Source organism: Babylonia areolata, chromosome 21 (assembly GCF_041734735.1).
Source record: "Babylonia areolata isolate BAREFJ2019XMU chromosome 21, ASM4173473v1, whole genome shotgun sequence".
In the NCBI taxonomy this organism is placed as follows: domain Eukaryota; kingdom Metazoa; phylum Mollusca; class Gastropoda; order Neogastropoda; family Buccinidae; genus Babylonia; species Babylonia areolata.
In genome coordinates this window covers 17,124,902-17,144,901 of record NC_134896.1, presented here as the reverse complement: position 1 = coordinate 17,144,901, position 20,000 = coordinate 17,124,902, and the positions used below count along the sequence as shown (strand labels likewise).

General features: G+C 46.6%; 1 protein-coding gene across 4 annotated transcripts in view; it reads right to left on the bottom strand.

The window, feature by feature from the left end:
* Positions 1-20,000, bottom strand: part of LOC143296512 (uncharacterized) — a 116,245-nt gene that overhangs the window by 62,680 nt on the left and 33,565 nt on the right. For all 4 annotated transcript variants that reach the window (XM_076608489.1, XM_076608495.1, XM_076608491.1 and 1 more), the window contains exon 2: positions 2,367-2,408. The gene's annotated coding sequence lies outside the window, so the exon portion shown is untranslated. The remainder of the gene's footprint in view (positions 1-2,366; positions 2,409-20,000) is intronic.

Genomic DNA, 20,000 nt, shown 5'->3' with positions numbered 1-20,000 from the left:
CCCCCCCTCTCTCTCTCTCTCTATCCCATCATTCCCGGACATCTCTTTGACTATATATGTATCTTCCCGTCTTCCTAACCATCCTCTCTCTCTCTCTCCCCCACCCCCTATTAATTTTCTCCCCCGTCTTACTCTCTACCCCCTCTCCCCCTCCCCCCATGACCCCGCCCCCCTCCTCACCCCTCCCCACACACACGTTTCTCTCTCTCCTAACTCTTCAAGCAAAGGGTGTGGCGGCTCATGCCCACCAACGCAGCAACAACCTCTCTCTTGTCTCTCTCTCTATTCGCTGGGCTTTTTTGCCGACCGTTGCATAAAATGTGACGGTCATAGCATCAGCACCACCACAACAGGTATATCAATATATTATTTGCCTCCTCAGCACATTAATCTTATTCCCGTTGCTGCTCTCTCTCTCTCTCTCTCTCTCTGTGTGTGTGTGTGTGTGTGTGTGTGTGTGTGTGTGTGTGTGTGTGTGTGTGTGTGTCTGGCTGTCTGTCTGTCTGTGTGTGTGCAGAATCTGCTTTCGCCACGTGCCATCCTCTCAAAACAATAGACGTGTGTGTGTGTGTGTGTGTGTGTGTGTGTGTGCGCGCGCGCGCGCTTTTTAACAACACCACGTCATCGGAGGGTTCCGGTTACTACTATACTAGCAAGGCTCATGAACAGGCTAATTCAGAGGTTTCTTGCAGTGCTGTTCTTACCATAGGAATAGACAGGTAGATGGTGGTAGTGGCGGAAATGGTGGTTGTGGTGGCAATACCACAAGAGAAAGAGGAAGAACTGATGCGAGACCCTGGAGAGAGCTCAGGCTTGTTGTTCCTCAAGCTTTCTTTACTGAACGCTGTATTTCGCCTTGTTTCTCGATATTTAAAAAAAAATGTTTGAACCAAGTGAGACCCTAACGAGCATGATCCTACAGACACTGACTCGAACGTAAGACCACTCTTTCGCACGGGAAGACTGGAAAGGAAACAACAACAGACTCTGCCAGACAAGAATTCTGGGACAAAGATAGAGACTTCCACAATAAACAAACAACACCATCTGCACAGAACATTCGTTCAACGCGTTGTCAACCACCCCCACCCCCACCCCCACCACCCAATGTGCCCCCCACGCTGATCCCCCAGTTCAACTCATACATGAGCGCTGATTCGCATTTGTTACCGTAAACAACCGGCGACAATTTTCCACAGCCCCACCAGAAGAAAACAAACAACATCAACACACACACACACACACACACACACACACACACACACACACACACACACACACAAACAAACAAAAACAAAAAACCACCACCATAAGCGCTCTGCTCCAAAGCACCACTGAAACCAGATCACTGCTGAAAACGCACGTTCACACCCTTTATTATTGTTATTATTAAAATAAATAAAGAGTAATTTCCATGTGTATTAACCCCCCGCCCCCTATAACGTGTTACAGTGGTAACTCAAAAGATCATAAAACTAACAACGTGACATACACGGTAAGATGTGCCCATTCTACATTAATCGAACAAGTGTGGAAGATATAACAAGTATGCTTCAACAAAACTTTCCGCAGCTGAATAGAAACAAAACAAAACAAATAACGAATAAAGTGTGTTTGGCAACGTGAACAGTGTTGTCCTGTCAGCCGTTCCCTCTTGTGTCCGTGGAAAAGCTGGCTGAAGTGTTGCGCTGAGTGCTGTGGAAAACTCCACTTATCATCCACTTCCTGGGTCATAGGTTATGCTGTGAGAATGACGACTGCATGGAGGCATGAATGATGATGACTGTATGGTGGCATGTCCTGAGCTGAGGGTAGTATACGGGATAGGCAGTATAGTAAGAGTGGATTGGGAATGAGAGGGGGGAGGGAGGGTGGGTGGAGGGAGTTTGTGTTTGTGTGCGGGCGTGTGTGCATGAGTGTGTGTATGTGTGTGTGTGCGCATGTGTGTGTGTGTGCGTGCATGTATGAGTTGTGGAGGGGGGGGGGGGGGTTGAGGGATGATCGGGTGGCCAATCAGTCTCTCGAGTGATCAGAAAACATAACTAAGAGAGAAAGAACATACTTCGTAGATACAGGTGGACGGGCTGACAGACAGACAGACGGATGGCTAGATGAGAGGATGGATGGATGGATGACCAGACAGACCAATGGACAGAACTGATGAACTGACAGAACACACTTTCCACAGTACACAGAACGATAAATACAGATGGGAACGTTTACAGAGAAACAGAGAGAAAGAGAGTGATGGGGGGAAGAAAGAGGGAGCGAAGTAACAGACAGACAGACAGAGGTATACGGACAGACGTGCAAACAGACAGATAACACGCAGACAGTCAGACACCCAGACTTAAAATGAAACTCACCTCACTGTCGTTTACTTGTGTGGAGCGAGCGATCTCTTTTTTCTGAAAAAAAGAAGATAAGTTTAAGTAAAATCCTGTTGAAGGGGAAATCATAACGCAGACTCTCTCTCTCTCTCTCTCTCTCTCACACACACACACACACACACACACACACACACACACACACACGGAGAGAGGCACACGAAGAAACACATATAAAGAGACAAACTGACATACAGAGACATAGAGGGAGAAATTCAGAACTGTCAATGTTAGTTCTTGCAGTCTTTCTTTAAGAAAAATTGATTACTACGATTTCAATATCATGTATGAAAAATTGGTCTGACACAGCAGGGCAACAGAAGGGGAGAAAGAACAGAGAAATTTCTTGCTTCAATTTCTTGGAGAAGTAAAAGCGTGAAGACTATCCTGAGACACTACACCACACCTGCTTATATATATATATATATATATATGTGTGTGTGTGTGTGTGTGTGTGTGTAATGTATATATATATATATATATATATGTATATGTATATATATGTGTGTATGTATACATATAGATAGATAGATAGATAGATATAACACATAAAAAAGCATATGTCTGACCTACGCATATACCCATCCAACGCGCCGATCAAAAGCCCTAAGAGCTTACCATAATTCTATTAACGTAATATTACGACAAGACTTAACATGACTATACTGATACGACAGGACTTGAATTATTAATCACGCGAGACAATATAAGACTTGCCCCTAATCACCAGACCCCCTCCCCTCCCCCTTCTTCCCGCCCTCCCCTCCCCCACCTTCACCTCCACCACCTACAAAAGACTTTCCTGATGTTCTGTCGAATTCATTGTCTTTGTTTTCTGACATATTCGAACAATTTTTTTTTTTTTTAACCAAACTGAAAGAAATCTGCACATAACCATAGAAGGGTCAGAACCTGTTCCTGTTGTACAGGTTGGAGACACAGACAGGAACATGGTTATTATAATTATACAGTGTGCAGCCGGCTACGTTCTGAACCAATTGAGGAAGTAGAACACTTCACGCGCGGCTTGTCAACAGGGAACGGTCAAAGGTCGCAACACGCGCCATCCATCCCGTCCTTGAGAAGGGTCAGTGAGGGTCAAGGTTATGGCACGTGACAGGCGGACATAAAAAGGGTTCGTATCTTCGTTCTGGTTTCTGTCTGTCCCTCCGTGTCTATAAGGCGCAAACAATTTCATGAAGTCAACTATAAGCGTAAAAAAAAAATTAATTAATTAATTAAATTTAATAAATAAATAAATAGATAAAATAAAATAAATAAATAGAAAAGACAACAATGATGATAAATAAGCAATTAAATGTAAAACATGCAGATACACATTCACACACAGACACACATGTGCATAACAGATATGCACCAAACATGCAGTTTCACAGATATGAAGGTACAATCAAACGCACATAAACGTACATGAGCCCCAGCACACACACACACACACACACACACATTACCCTGCACCCCCCTGCGCCTTATATATATTATTAGTAGTATTAGTAGTTCTTTTTTATGTATTTATCTATAATTTATTTATTTATTTACTTACTTCTTTTTCTTTTCTTTTTTTTCTTTTTTTTTCTCGAGGCCTGACTAAGCGCGTTGGGTTACGCTGCTGGTCAGGCGTCTGCTTGGCAGATGTGGTGTTGCGTATATGGATTTGTCCGAACGCAGTGACGCCTCCTTGAGCTACTGAAACTGATACTGATGCTTCTCCGTGTCTGTGTCTGTCTGTCTGTCTGGGTCTTCTCGCTCTCCGCTTCTTAATACTGACCAATTTGCTTCCTTAAAAAATGTATTTGATTTTTATTGTACACATTCTGATATTTCTCTCTCTCTCTCACCCTCCCTCTGTGTGTGTGTGTGTGTGTGTGTGTGTGTGTGTGTGTGTTCACGCACGCACACTTTCGTGCACATGCAGTGCATGTGTGTGCACGCGCATGAATTTGGGACACTCTCTCCCGCTTACATCTCGTCACTCACACACACACACACACACACACACACACACGAGGTATACAAATAGACAGTCTGCGTGAGGGCCAACGTGTTAGAGAAGAAGAAGAAAAGAAGACAAAGTCCACCAACCCACCACCACCCATGCGTGGAATAGCTGTTGTATCAGGGCTGCATCAGTTTTCCCAACAGCACAGGACTGCAACCCCTCATGCTGTAATAAGCCCCAGCTGCCATGTCCCTGCCCTGTCTGCCTTATCTCACATGTCACGTCGGGGAGAAGAAGAATAAAACTATTGGTACGGGGAGAGAAGAAGGGGGGAGGAGAGAGAGAGATGAGATAGAGAGAGAAGAAAAACAATTCTCATCTATATCAGCTTTTTCCGTCACCTTCAGTTGTAAAAGCGAAATAGAAAGAAAAGAAAGAAAGAAAGACCTAAAGGAATGTAACCACGACAAGAAATAAGGAAAGAAAAGTCAGTACAGCTTATCAGCCATAGAAAGAAATACAAGATAAGAAAAGAACACACAAAAAAGAGTGTGTGGGGGTGGGTAAGAAACAAGAAAAGTGTAAAAAGTTTATCAGCTATCATTCATGCCTCCTGTAATCGTATTATAAACAGAACCCCCAGCCGTCCCACCCCCTACCCCCCTGTGTTCTCATTCAACCCGAACGCTAAGTCAGATGACAGGAGGAGCAAAAGAAGACCTGCAGAAAGGAAGGTGAGGAGGGGGAGGGGAGGGCAATAACTGGAGTGGGGGTTAGAGGAGGAGGCATATAACGCATCTCCCAAACTATATTCCGTCGTCGCTTGCAACGAAAAACCTGTGATCTAATTCAACCATATTTTTAAAAAAAAACAAGATAAATAAATAAATATATAAACAAATAATGAAAACATTGTGCAGAATCTGCTTTAGCCACGTGCCATCCTCTCAAAACAACAGACGTGTGTGTGTGTGTGTGTGTGTGTGTGTGTGTGTGTGTGTGTGTGTGTGTGTGTGTGTGTGTGTGCAGAAAGACTGTGTTATCTATCGTTCAGACTCCAAACACACAACCAATCTCTGTCGGTTCCAGACGAGTCCTGTTCCTGTCGAAAACTGAATGGAAAAGAGAAGATTAAACGGCGGCGGAGGGGGGAGAGGTGCGGGGGAGAGGGAGGATGGTTTAAGCGGGAGGCATGAGGAGGTGTGTGTGAGGACTTGGGAGGGAGTGTGGCAGTAGTGTTTTGGCAGGCCTACAACACAACATATCTGGGTTTTTCAGTTGAGCGTTTTTTGCAGGCATGAAAACACAGTTTTTGCGGGGAAGCACCCCTAAAATTAAATAAAATAAATGAATAATGAAATAACTAAATAAAAGTAAAAATATATATATATAAATCAACAAAGTTCGCTGAGTTTATGAGTATCTCTTCTCTCTCTCTCTCTTGTTGCATTCCCAGTTCATTGCACCTGTGCAAGCAAGAGTGTACGTATGTACATATCAACATGAACACGTATAAAGATATGTCTGTGTGGGTGAGCGGGTGGGACCGTGTACGGGTACGTGTGTGTACGTGCAAGTGAGCGCGCGGGAGGGAGTGTCCCCAACCCCTGATATGAACAAAGACACACCATCTGCCTCCTGGAGGGATGAGTGTGCACGTGGCTGCCAGGAGAGACTGGTCATACTGGCAGTTAGTACAGGTGACTCAACTGTTGGTACAACAAGTCGACCTCAGCTGCACACAGAACTGCCTGCCTTCGCTTTAAATCCGTCAGTCATATAACACCGTGACTCAGTCAGTCACCGTTCATAAAGTTTGAATGAAGGACTTTGTGGGGGACATTTTTTCCACCCCTTCGTTCTCCCTCTGTGTGTGTGTGTGTGTGTGTGTGTGTGTGTGTGTGTGTGTGTGTGTGTGTGGATAGTTTTCTCTACAGACTCCAGCGTAAAACTATCGGGTTTCAATCAAAATATTTTTAGCGTGAAACAGACATTGTCGACCGAAAACCTGTGTTAACTCTGTGTGTGTGTGTGTGTGCGCGCACACACACACACACACACACACACACACCGCACGCAGTCGCCCCCCTCTACCCACCACTTCCCAGTGACAGCGAAGTTAACCCCTCACCGCCCCGCCCCTCCACCCACCCATAGAACATCCCCCCACCCCTAAAAAAATGGGGGAGTGGGGGGGTATCAACCAACCAGCAGTAGCAACAGAATCAGATGCCCCCTCCACATCCACATCCACCCCCACCCCCGTCATTCTCACAAAAACGGACCAGCGATCATCATTATCTCCACCCGCCATTATCCCCGATCAGAAGTAATCGTTCCAATTAAGGTTTCCCAGGGGAGAGAAGGTGACCGGCCAGTCCAGAAGACCACGAGTTATTTTCGGAACCCGACACTGCTTGCCATCAGTAGTTCTCTCCCCTCGGCCTGAGACTGGCAGGCAAGGGCTGAGGACTAACGTAACAGGATGGTGGAGCCATGTCGAAAATGTCTCCTGTCTTTCTTTCTTTGTTAGAGGTACTGATATTGTGAGCTGAGCATTCAAATGAGAATTCTTTCTAGCTTTCTACATGTATATCAGTAGGTCTGTCATACACATATACAGTGAATTTCTGGACTTTTTACCCCGATGAACTATTCACTTAATACACCCATATTAAAAATTCGTTTGGTTTTGGGTTTGTTTGTTTTTTTGTTTTGTTTTTTTAATAATGTGTTTAGATGAAATGTATTCATAGAATAAAAATATTTCAGTCATCCAGACATCTTTGCTTTTTGTACTTTTTTCTTGCAAGTACTTTTTACACACACACACACACACACACACACACACACACAACCTCAACCAATCTGTGTACAAACCCAAAATGTTGCCCCCCCACCTCCCCCTCCATGTGGCCATTCTTTTGTCTGCATTGGATCAATGGTTCACCACCAGGCTGGTCCCCGACCCCAGAACATATAACATTCCACCCACCCCCTACCCCCCATCCCCCAAAGCATGCAGGCCAGTCAGTAACCCGATACACATCCACGTGAAGAGGGCGAGGTCACCCCCCAACCCCACCCCTCCCGTCACATGGAAACAACGACGATGACAGCTATAGGACGAGAGGATGTTGAGGTCCAGTGGATCAAGTAACCAAACAGAAACTGACGCCCTGGCTTCGATATATTGTATAGAGATACACGCGCACGCGCACACACACACACACACACGACAGCTCTTTCTCCACCCCCCTTCCCAACACACGTACAACAACGCTGCGCCCAGCGGGGGGGGGGGGTGGAGGGGGGCACTCTTTTGTCTGCATTGGATCAATGACTCATCGTTCCACTCCGCGACCCCAGGACATAAAATAACCATGCCAAATCACCACCCTTCCACCCACCCCATCGTCTGCAGACCAGTTAGTAACCTGACACACCCACTGGCCTTCTTAAAGGGGGATCTTGTCACTCCACTTAGAACACTTGACTACGACAGGGCCGGACGGTGACCGAAGGAACAGTACCCGACTTTGGAAGCGATGATCCCGAGTGCAGCTGTAGGACCAGAGGATGTCAAGGTCCAGTGGATCAAGCAAACTAACAGAAACTGTGGGACCTGGGTTCGATTCACACCAGGACTGGAATGATGCATCACTCTCTCCAACCTTCTCCACTAAACCGTGAGTGGTCGTCTGGATATAATCCCTCGGACGAAATGATCAACCGATGTCCCGTGTTCAGCATCCACTGAGTGCGTGTATAAATAACCCATAGCAACCAGGGGGTTTTCTCTTCATAATTTTGTTTAAAAGTTGTCCATATTTTGTCAAGAAATAAGTACCAATACAAACAACAAAATAAAATCATGGGTAGTGTCGTTACATACGTGTTCTCTCCGAGGTGTGTGTGTGTGTGTGTGTGGGGGGGGGGGGGGGGGAGGGGGGGATCCACACGTCACACAGAGAAATTTGTTGTGACAATACAATACAATATCATACAGTCTGCAGCTGTGGACATCAGAGATTGTGAAAAATGTAAACACAAATGCGAATGAGCTCTTTCAACACACACACACACACACACACACACACACACACACACACACACACACATTACACACACTTACATACACGTACATACACCCCTCATTCGATCTCAATAATACCACACTCTCTCTCCACCCTTCTCCCAGCATAATGGTCACTATTTTGTCCGCATTGGATCAATGATTCCCCAGTCCGGTCCTCGGGCCCCAGAACATTAACATTTCACCAACCCCCCTCCCCTCCCCACCAATCCCCGCCCCCCACCCCTGCAGCCTCCACCCCCCCCCCCCACCCCCCACCCCCAGCCTGCAGACCAGTCAGTAACCTGACGCTCCAACAGGTCTTCTCAGGGGGATGAGGTCACCCCCTTCACCCCCACTTTCTCCTCCCCTTTCCATCCCATGGAAACAATGACTGCGACAGCTACAGGGTCATATAGCAACACGCGATAGCCGTGTTCACGAGTGTTATTACAAAAAGCGGGAAAACTCCCGCAGGGCTGGCCGTATACACAGGGGCACAAAGGGGCTCTGGGAGTCAGGACAGCCAATGGAACGATGCCAGAGCTGACCGTGGTGTTTCTGGCAACCTGGTCCCCGCCATGAAACTTTCCCCTTGGTTACACAGAGCTCGGCAGAAGAATGACCTATAAGTGCGAGCCATAGCATGATGGTGAAAAACTTCTAATTCTAAAACCTTTAGCACTATGTTTTGTCGTTGTTCTGTTATTTGTTGTTTGTTTTTTGGGGGGTTTGTTTGTTTGTTTTTTCTACATGAGAAAATGTTATGAAACGCTTCGGAGTATCGAGTTTTCTTGCCAGCTTGGAAGCACCATGGAATCATCATCGTCGTGATTGTCGTCATCGTCATCATCATGATCATGACTACTGATTGTATGAAAAACAAATCTCGTACTTCCTACACTCTATCTGTAGCAGTGAATGAGTAATAAACTGAGATAATCCACCAATCAATTAACCAACCAACCAACCAAAATTAACAGGTGGATACATAACGACACAGGAAAGTAAATATATCGTGTTGGAAGAGCACAAAAAGTATACAAAATACCAACTGATGTTACAAATAATGCAGAATAGGAAAGCTGTGTCGGCCTTTTCCCCCTTTCTTTCATTCAAAAATATGTTAGAAGTGTTATCAACATAAAACTAGTATGAGTACGTAAGTGTGCTAACAGCTGTTTGCCTTATGTTTTCATTTGTTTGAAATATCCTCCAAGCCACAAAACTGCTGAGGACAATCATAATAAGTTCATAGTGCAAAGCTCCCCCCTTTAATTAAGAAATAAAACCAATGCGGCATGAAGTGGAACAACTACTCCTTACGCACTGTTAAGCGGTGTGATTGTATTAACTGAACTAATGTAACGCAGTCACAAGAGGAAGGAGTCCAATTAAAGAAATTGCTGCTGTCATCCTGACCTGTAAACTCTATCGTACCTCAGGCAACAACCCTTTACTGACGGACACGCTCGTCAGCACCAGGAAAGGGGTTGTGTGGTTCGTCCGTCGGGATCGACGAGGACCATCTAGTCATCCTGGGGGTGGGTGGGTTGGGATCTGTGGGTGCGCAGATGACTGGTCAGGCCAATCCGCGCCCGGAAGGTTTTGATGCAGTGTGGACAGGGGATGGTGGCGGCTGTCGGGGACTTGCTGGCACTGCTTTTCCTGGCCTGTCTGCGTTGCTCTGCTGCAGCGATTCTGTTGGCCTCACAGGATTTGGCGCCTTTGTGGACAGCTGAACGCCACTTTGGTCTGTCCATTGCATTCAGCTCCCATGTGTCGTGGCTGATGCTGAAGGCCTTCAGAGAAGCTTTCAGAGTGTCTTTGAAGCGCTTCTTTTGGCCTCCATGGGAGCGCTTGCCATGTTGAGAGTTCGCAAAGGGGTTAACCCAACTTCCATCTCTCAAACAACGGCTCTTTGTTGTGCACGAGACCCGGCCTTTGTCCCAGAACTGTGACAACAACAGTCTGGCCGTGGTCTGGTTTGGTTTCATCCCTGCCACATTTCTTCATTCTACAGCTGGGACCTTACCCACGGTTGTTGAGAAACCCGACACCCCTGTTTACTCTGGCTGGGTTCGCTCACACCGAGACTGTGTAATGTCTCAGCCTGCAACTACACTCTTGTTTCAGTTAACTGCAACACTGGGTCTGCGGTTGTTGAAAAAAAGTGATACCAATGTTTACACTGGTTTGTTTCGCCCACACTAACAACTATGTAATGTCTGGCTTACTTTGTTGTGGTAAACAGCAACACTGTATGTGTCAATGACAATAGCTGTGGGTATCTCAGTGATGGGAACGAGGAATGCCGAACTGGGAGGGATAAGAGATTTAGTGTTCATCTTCGGTAATAAATAGAAATGTTCATGGTTTATTTTTTAGCGAAGAATGGTAATAAGTATACGGATCGCTCCAATTAAGAATAGTTATTTCCGTCCTGCTTTGCATTGACGTTGACTCAACGCCTCTATACGGTGCCTAGGGCCCAAGCCAAAAACTGGATTGAACTGCACTAACAAGAGATGTTGAAGGTGGTCGAAGGTGGTCATTTCCACTGCTGACAAGGTATGTATCAGTGACAGTCAGTACAGGGATAAAACAATTGTTGGCGTCTGCTCTTCAATGACAGTCAAGTTGTTCACACGTTACTATCAGTAGCAGCTTTAAAAAAAAATATTAAAAACAAAAACAAACAAAAAAAACTCCGTGACACAGGAAACTAACAGAGTGCAGGACTGTCATACTATTTACCTTAGCAACAATTGGAACAGGCAGGTTTTGTTCGTCTGTCGGCCATAGCCGAATGGTTAAAGCGTTGGACTTTCGATCTGAGGGTCCCGGGTTCGAATCACGGTGACGGCGCCTGGTGGGTAAAGGGTGGAGATTTTTACGATCTCCCAGGTCAACATATGTGCAGACCTGCCAGTGCCTGAACCCCCTTCGTGTATATATGCAAGCATAAGATCAAATACGCACGTTAAAGATCCTGTAATCCATGTCAGCGTTCGGTGGGTTATGGAAACAAGAACATACCCAGCATGCACACCCCCGAAAGCGGAGTATGGCTGCCTACATGGCGGGGTAAAAACGGTCATACACGTAAAAAGCTCACTCGCGTATATACGAGTGAACGTGGGAGTTGAAGCCCACGAACGCAGAAGAAGTTCGTTTCGACAAATGCAAGTAGAAATATGAAAGTTTTGTTCGTTTGCTTTTAAAACCTTCAGTGCCAGGAGGAAAACAGCAGAAAGTGGTGTTTCAGGTCATAAAACATTATCCCAAACAGTAAGCCTAAAACTGAGAAAACGGTCTGGAGATATACCACTCTAGACAAAATGTTTGAACTTTCACCCTTCCAGAGCTATTTCCCTTTTTCTGATGACGTAATCAGTGGCGTCACTATGCACGTACGTAATACGTTTATGGCAGTCAAGTGGTTTTAAATAGTTCATCCATTCCATCTCTGGTAAGTGTGTCATGTCCCAGTAGGGCCTGCAGCACTGTATCATTTTATCCTCTATAGTTCATGTGCCCCCGGTGTCAGGTAGAGGTTAATGATCAGGTCCCGTTGTACAGCACGTATGCCGCCATTAGCAAATCGTGTGGTCTGGATTCCACACAGGTCACTGACACTCCCTTTGTTTCACAGTCCGGCTGGAAATGGGAGGAGGAGGAGGGGGAGGGGTCAGTGATTCATGCTGTATGCAGCTGATAATTCGCATGTTTATCCTGCTGAAATCTAGAAGGTCACTTGTTTACGGCGTTCGGCTGGATCGACCACTGGCTGGCCCTTCTGTCAGTACATGAATCACAACAGGTGCTGATTCTATCGCGGTTATCTCATATATATATGCGCACGAACGCAGACACACGCACGCACGCATGGACACACACACACACACAGCCCACAGCCCGCCCCCCGTCTCAAATGTTATCATTGTCATTTACACTTAAAAGCTTTGTCACATCATCATCCACACAAGTAAACTGGTCATCATTGGTGTGGGTGATCATCACACTCCATAAATACAAGAACACATTGAAAATGGCCGGTCCGCAAAATATGGGTAACGTCAGTCCACAGATGTTGGCGCAGACTGTGTTTACTGACTGACAGACAAAGCAAAACAAGAGTGAGTGAGTGAGTGTGTGTGTGTGTGTGTGTGTGTGTGTGTGTGTGTGTGTGAGAGAGAGAGAGAGACAGACAGACAGACAGACAGGTTTCTCTCCCAATAAAACGGTTGACAAAAAGAACTGAAGGAGAATGGCTAAACCTGGGGTGTGCTGGCCAAGACCAACGGCCTTAGCTGAGACAGCACCAGCACAAGACATGGCGCAGCGGAGGTCTCTGGTGACGGCCTTTCTATGTGCCACAGGACACCAAGGAGATTCGCCGCCAACTACCCAGTTCTTAGAGACAGGGGGTGTGGGGAGGGGTGGGGTGGGGGGCAGGGAACACCAATTAAGAGACCACGGAGAAGCATTAAAAGAAAAGTAAGAAAGAATAAATGTTCCATCATCTGCATGCATCTGAGGAGTATTAAAACAACCCCAAAAAATCCCACCAACTATACAGTTGTGTTTTTAAAGTGTGGTTGGGTGATGACCCTTTCTTTGGTTCTGTTTACCAAAATAAAAATGTCTCAAACCGTGGAACGCGAATCGAGAAGTTTAACACTCCCCCATCCCCCGACACCGCCACACTCATCATCCATCTATCTCACTGTAGTGATCAGGTCCAGTGTCTGCTTGGCTGTATAATCGTGTGTGTGGCGTTGTGTCCTGTATCAGTCGATGTCCATCTTACGGTCGCTTGCTAATCAGTGTATGGCTTTAATTGTGTCAGGTTGGGTCACCGACTTTCTCCTCATGCATTGATTGTGTGGTGTCGGGTCTGTGACCCCAGGTTGTGTATGCCGCTTACTGGTCAGTTAATCATCATTCAATCTACTTTTCTTTAAAGTTCTACGCGATATATCATAGCTTGGAAGCTGATGACACTCGTGGTTTTGCGTCATTCTAAGCGGCCCAACACTCGGCTTATATCACAGATTGGCATAAGTTTGCATTTGGGCCAACAGCAAAGTGAGAGCTGTATCATCAATGGTTTCTCCAGTCAATGGGAAATCATTTACAGCTTAGTCTTTTGTGAAGGACTATGACTCAAACTAGGAGGCAAAATTGCACTGGCTCTTAGTGCTGCAGCCTTGTGGGCTAGCTGGCCTTTGGGAACCATCCCAACGCCGACTGTCCTAAAACCCTCTTGGCCGAGAGAGTGGGGATGTACTTGGGCAAGACACTCTCCACTATAATCAAATTCTAGCCCAAATAGTCGGAACAGCAGTTGCCTCCTCTGCTGTTCTGATGGTCACAGTCGGACACGACTATTATATATATATATATAAGCGGTCACATAGCCAGTGCGTGATTCGGTGTTCATGCAGTTGGGTAGAAGAACGAAACTGCGGGAAGTAAGTCACTGACAACACAAATGACTGGTGATGTTGTGAGGACTCTACGACAGTGTGTGGAAAGGGTGACAAAGGATTCTGCTGCATCACAAGAAAGCGTGATCACAGAAAATCACAGCCTTTTGTTCACACTTTTCATAACGCATGTGTCGTTAATGCTGATCTTCAATTTTATTTGTATGCTCGCCGACAAGCTCGCTGACAAACAAGAATTACAAACAAGAAACGTTGCCGCCTGAGACATTGTCTTTACTCCCCGTGACACGCAGTCCGACAATCTATATTGTGATATGGTTGAAGAACAGTGGATTAGTGACTGCAAAATGAAAAAAAATGAAGAAAAAAAAAGCTTTGGCACAAGCAAATCACCATACTGCAAACCAGTTACACACCACAAAAAGGGGATTGGTACCTCCCACTGTCGGACAGACCGACAGACGACTACCACCATTACCACTATTATTATTGCAGGAGGGACGGCGGCAGATGACTTCCATCATAATCTGTCCCAGGCAGCTGCTGGTCAGAGGGCCAGTATTGATTCATTCCCCTCTCGGGACAGGCAGAAGGCCGCTGGTCGGTTGGTAGGGTGTCGTGGTCGGTGGCCAGATAATTGTTCTGTTCCCATTGCTTGGCAACCTGCTTCCACCAGGCCGGAGGAAGGGACCGCATGCTTTTCTGGCACGCTACGGTACAGGATGACTAACCGCTGGCGTGTGCACGTGCGCGAGCGTGCGCGACAAAGCTAGAGTGTTTACGTGTGCACAATATGCTCTCTCTCTCTCTCTCTCTCTCTCTCTCTCTCTCTCTCTCTCTCTGCCAAACACACACACGCGACAAAGTTCCCAAACACGCACGCACGCTTATACGAACATAACTGCATATCGGAGTTTGTGTCACAGGTACTTCTGTGTTAATCTGCCTTTCTCACACCATGCGACAACTCTGTTAAATGTATGGCATTCATTGTTGGCATCTACTGAGACACCGAGAAGGAGAAACAGAGCTTGAGGGACAAAACAGGAACGCACAGATGGTGACACTTGAGTCACCCCACTCCTCCACCCTCCCCTCTCGTGTCTCTATCGACAAGCGTAGACGTAATTCAGTTTGGCTTCGTTGCCCTGCTTTCCTTGGTCATGGTCCGTTTTCACTACCAAAGTATAAAAAAAAAGACAACAGCAGCAAACAAAAACAGAACACCGTACCTTCTTTAACTCACTCAGTACGGCCAGTCCTCTCTTCTCTTCTACACAGACCCCTCGGATGTCCAGTGGGTGTCTGAATGACCCAACCTTTAGCTCCCGTCGTCAGACTTGTGGTATTCTTTGTCAACATTCACCTCTTCAGTATAAGAGCCTACCGCTTGCAATATTTTGATGATGGTAACTGGGGTGAAACGCTGTTAACGTCGTCTCTTTCGCCGTTCGTATGGAGAGAGTTAAGAACCCTTCAGAGTTTAGGTTTTAACAGGCATTTATCAAAGACAGATGATCCCCAACCCTACCCCGCCGTGATTCCGGTCATGTACATCCATGACAGACAAAAAGATCATGCACTGTAAAAAGTGTTTTTAAAATGCAAAACTAAGCAGAGTCATTTCGCCTTCATGATGTCTGTACATTATGTGCATTTGTTATAGTCGTATCGACTTCCCGTTGTGCATGGGTTTGGTTTTGGGGGGGGTTTTGGGGGGTTTGTTTTTTTGTTTTTTGTTGTTGTTTTTGTTTTATGTTCGTCGATATTTTTAACATGGGCCGCACACATACACGCACATATGCGCACGCACATACAAACATGTACATTCAGACATTTATCTCTCTCTCTCTCTCTCTCTCTCTCTCTCTCTCTCTCTCTCCCCATCTTTGATGACCGGGTGCTTGTGTTATGATTCAGACAGGTTGCTGTGAACTTCTTCAAGACAGGAAATAAACACTTTAACATCGAGAGACCAAGTTACCTTCTGTGCACTCTATAAAGTTATCGTCTTTGATCATAGTGCTCGCAAGTTTGTTTGGCATTCTGCGTGCGCGCGCGCGCGTGTGTATATATTTGCTTATGTTTGTGTGTGTGTGTGTGTGTGTGTGTGTGTGTGTGTGTTGTGTGTGTGTGTGTGTGTGTGTGTGTATGTGTGTGTGTGCGTGCATAGGTATAGGTGTATATGTACATGTATATGTGTGTGTCTGTGGCTGAGTGTGTCCATGCGCGAACGAGCGTACAAGCGTGAGTCGGTACATGTGCAAGTGTGTGTATGTGCATGTCTGTACGTCTCTATGTGTGTACATCTATGCACAGTCTGCCCACGATATCCGGTGCGTCAACACACACACACACACACACACACACACACACACACACACACAAACAAACAAACAGACACACACGCGTGCGTGCGTGCGCGTGTTCGCGGACACTCGTGCTTTGACCTCTTCCCACCCACATCAACAACAACAAAAATCACCCCACACCCCCCCGGGCCTTCCAAATCTCCCTCCTATGACTGAAATGCGACAATGACACCCAACTTTTAAAACAGCATTTATTCGGGGTCAAAATCAAGAAAATTAAAATCAGAAAAAGACCCCCACCCCCCGAAATAAACAACAACACCGTCATCACGGATCAATGGCCAAGCAGAAAAAGAAGCCAGCAGTGCACCCTCCATCTCCAACTTCCAGCCAGTAAGTACCCCCCCCCCTCCTCACCCCCCAGCCCCCTCACCCTCAATGTAATGACCAGCCTACAGACCCCGTAGACCATCGAGCTGTTTAGCTCAGTGCTGTAGACAGACAGACAGACAGACAGACCCCACTGCTCTCCATCCATCCATCCATCCATCCACCCTTCGACATCTCCTCACCGCCGCCACCACCACCACCGCAGCAAGTAGCAACAGACTTATTTTGGGTTCTTCCACACCACACCAGAACTGATCTGTCCTCACTTGGCGATGCTGCTGCTGCTGATGTATGCGTACAAAATAGCCACCATCACCATGCTACGAATCGAAAGTGGCATCGAATTTGAAAAAAAAAAACAAACAAAAAAACATATATTTTATACACCGAATATACTGAGGGGAACAGACTAAACAATACCGTTAATTTTCTATACAGCCCTCGAAGGAGAGAGGAAAAAAACAGAGGGAGCGGGAGAGACAAAGAGAGAAGAAATGGAAGGGGGGGAGAGAAAGAGAGATGGTGGGTACAATTAGAGATACAGAAGGGAAAGAGAGGGGATTCAAAAGAGAGATAGAGAGAAAGCTATGTTAAGGCTGCGAGAGTTCTTAAATATCGTCCTTTTTTGATAATCAATACATGTAAGGTTCCAGAAATTTGTGTTATTGCTTCTTCTTCTTCCTTTATTGCTCTTTCTTGAAGATAAGAGAGAGTTATCAAGTGACGAATTAAAAAAAAAACCCAACTTTTTCTAGTTCTCTTATTTTCATCCTCCCATCTCGTCCGATTTCTAAGTATAGCTGTCAAACTGAAGGGGACTGAGGACAGTACCCTGTATTTTCGTCTTTTCATTGCAGATAATGGTCACCCAGGAGTGATATCGAACGTTTTATTTTTATTTTATTTTATTTTTGTGTGTCAGAGGGATGGGGAATTTTCGAGGCTTTTTTTTTAAAACACTAAATGGTTGTGCGCTGTTGGGCGCATGAGAGAATTGTCAAAATGTCTTTCTAAATCACCACCCATCCCCCCTCAGTCCCCAAACCCCCACCTTTTCCGCCTTTTACGAAATGCAGGCAGGAAGGGTACACGGTCATTGGGTAATCCTTTCAACTCAGGCCGTGATTTCTTACAGCGTCAGATGGATCGATCGATGGATGGATCAATACCTTTAGCGGGTAAAGATTCCCTAGGTATGTCGGCTTGCTGGCGTGTAGCCGGCCTCCCCCTTTTAGCTAGCTAACTCTTCCTTGGCTCTCCATTCATCCTCTGTTCACCTTCTGGACGTGTTCTTTCCTGTACAGTCTGGTGTTAATGACAGAGAGCGTGTGAAAGAGATAGACAGAAAGAGAGAGAGGAGGTGGCGGGGGAAGGGAGGTAGAGAGAGGCGGGAGAGAGGCAGGTGGAGGGAGACACAGAGAGAGAGAGGAGACAGAGCTCTCTCTCTCTCTCTCTCTCTCTCTCTCTCTCTCTCTCTCTCTCTCAGTGTATGTACGCTGTAAACATGCACCGTCATAAGAGGCAATGGCTAAATTGAATAAACCATCCGTGTCGCTGATCTGCATACATTATTTGACCTGTATACGTCTCAGAAATGCCAACACACACACACACACACACACACACACACACACAGAGAGAGAGAGAGAGAGAGAGAGAGAGAGAGAGAGAGAGAGAGATATTCATACCGCATTAAACTCTGTGAACGTATACCCATCTCTCTGTCTTCCTCCTCCTCTCTCTCCCCCTCTTTCTCTTCTATCTCGTTGACCTCTCCCTTCATGGGAGTCACACACAAGCCCCATTTCCTCCCCTCCCGTCCACACATACACCAAGAGATAACAAACGAGTCAAAGAGATCACACACACACACACACACACACACACACACACACACACACACACACACAATTTGCAGATGATCTTCTGTGCACCTAGTGACTCCAGCCTTCTCCCCATCAGACCTCTCCTCCCCCCCCTCCACCCCCCTATCCCCCGCCCCACCCCCCTGTCCATGTCTGTCTTTGTGCCTCGCTGCCCGGGGGCCAGATTGCCACTGACATGGCCAGATGTGGGCGAGGTGTGGAGGGGTTGATGGGTGAAGGGGGATAAGTCAGGGGAGGGAGGAGGCGAGATAGACAGAGGGGGGGGGGGAGGTGGGTGAGGAGGGAAACACACAGACACAGAGGCAGATGAACAAACAGACTGCACACAGAGAAAAAAAAAGGAAAAGAGAAAGACAGACAGGCGGGAAAAGACAGACACGTTGAGAAGAGGGAGAGGGGGGGGGGGGGAGAAGGCGGGGGGCAGGAGGGGGGGGGGGGAGACAGAGACACAGAGAGAGTCAGATACAAAGAAACAAGACTGACAAAACAGAGGGGTATGTACATAGACCCTAGACAGAAAAAAGAAGTATTTTCTAAACCAAAACCATCACTCCACCACTCCACACTCAAAACACCAGTGAGCATCATACAGCAGCCCAAAAAACCCGGGGTGTTCTTACCATAGACACATGTAAACATAATATATCTCAGTGGCTCTTGCAAGCCAACCAGACACCCAGTACCTAAAGGAACCCTCTTTCTCCACAAGCTCTCTGAGCCAACAAGTGCAAAGCGAACGGCCGCACATCAAGCACAAGCACCTCCCAGCTCACAGCTCCCAAGAGAGCCACGCCCAGTATGAATAAGCCATATCCTCCATTCTCATCAAAGGTCCCCGAACAAAGTGGACCTCCTCAGATCGCCGGCCAATGGGGGGTTCAAGTTGATGTCCAGCATGTGTGTGTGTGTGTGTGTGTGTGTGTGTGTGTGTGTGTGTGTGTGTGTGTGTGTGTGTTGTGTTGTGTTATGTTGTGTGTATGTTTGTGTGTGTGTGTGTGTGTGTACCTCCTCCGATCGCCGGCCAATGGGGGGTTCAAGTTGATGTCCAGCATGTGTGTGTGTGTGTGTGTGTGTGTGTGTGTGTGTGTGTGTGTGTGTGTGTGTGTGTGTGTGTGTGTGTGTTGTGTTGTGTTGTGTTGTGGTGTGTTGTGGTGTGTGTGTGTGTGTGTGTGTGTGTGTGCGTGTTGTGTTGTGTTGTGTTGTGTTGTGGTGTGTGTGTGTGTGTGTGTGTGTGTGAAATAAAGACAGAGTGGGCATGGAAGGGAAACCCAGCAAACCCCAAAGGAAAGAGCGGGCTTTATGAATAAATATCATATTTGTGTGTGGGGGGTGGGGGGTGGGAGGGGAGAGGAGTGTGTGTGTTAGAGAGGGGGAGAGGGGGAGAGAGATTGTGGGGGAAAGATGATGGGAGGCATTCCAGTTCACCCCATAGAAAAGAAAGGGCCGAAAAGTTTGTGTGTCGAAAATCCTTTTTTTTTTCCTTTCTGAGTGGCGACATCCACTTCGTGAATACGGATGATGGCATATACTTCAACAA